Raw genomic sequence first — 1,164 nt, 5'->3', positions numbered from 1 at the left:
TTTAATGCCCTTGCCATTGCTATGCGCACACTCCCAAGTGTAAGACCAATCTCGGGTGAGAGTCACCGAGATCATGAAGCGCACGTGTAAGACCCATCTCGGGTAACAGTCACCGGGATCATGAAGCGCATGTGTAAGACCAATGTCGGGTGAGAATCACCGAAATAGTAAGACCCAGCGTAAGACCAATCTCGGGTAAGTCACCGACAGTGTTAGGCCAAGGAACGACTCATCCCGGATAAGTATCACCAGAAGGAAGCATGTAACAAATGCCTTTCGAAATGTTAAGTCCCGGGTCAGTGTTTCCGGGACACCGGGGCAGGGCAATTTATATCATCCCTTTAATAACGGAGCAAGTGGCTTGATAAACCACGGGCGGCGTTAACACCCCGTCACTCGAGTAGCAACACCGGATGAGTAAAGGATTTGCTACCTTTGTCCAGGAAAGACTGTAACAGCCGTTCAAACCACGTCATGAGTCCGGACTTGGGGGGACTATGGGCGGGATACACTTGAAATATACTGGTCTACGGGCTTATTTTAGCAAGTCCCCACTCAAGATGTGTCTTGACTTGTAGTCGGTTGTGCATAAAACAACCTCCTAAGCCCGTAAACCAGCAAGTATTCCACCACAAGCTAGGCCGCCTCGAAGTATCCACCAATAAGTAGGGTGGGCCGGGCCCGACCCTGGCGGCAGTATTGGGCTGGGGTGGATTCAGAAGCCATAAGGGAGTCGGATGTGAAGTAACAGCAAAGACAGTTGTCCCACATCAGTTTTCAGGTGAAGAGAATCCACTCTAGGCCATAAATATGGCCCAGCTGCCAGTTTGTCAGGTATCATAACTATCCTCAGTAATTACATTCAACCACCATATACTGACTTAAGCTTTGGAGGAGAAAAGGCCGGAAGCTCCCGGTTCCCTTTGTTATTGCAGGTCAGCAAGAAGGCAGCAGACCATCCACTTGGCATATTATAAGCTTCTGCGAACCCGTCCGGGATTGTACAGAAACAATACCTTAGTTATACCTAACATCAATCAAAGTCGCATTTTCAAAGAATCAGCTGTAGCTAGAGTTTCCATGTGTGAGCTTGTTCCAAAAGAAAAGTAGTGATCAGATTATATAACACAGAGACAAAGCTTTGTTAAAAAAATGGAGTTTTTC

Source organism: Fragaria vesca, linkage group LG2 (assembly GCF_000184155.1).
Source record: "Fragaria vesca subsp. vesca linkage group LG2, FraVesHawaii_1.0, whole genome shotgun sequence".
In the NCBI taxonomy this organism is placed as follows: Eukaryota; Viridiplantae; Streptophyta; class Magnoliopsida; order Rosales; family Rosaceae; genus Fragaria; species Fragaria vesca.
The sequence above is the reverse complement of the archived record's forward strand: the minus strand, read 5'-3'. Positions refer to the sequence as shown.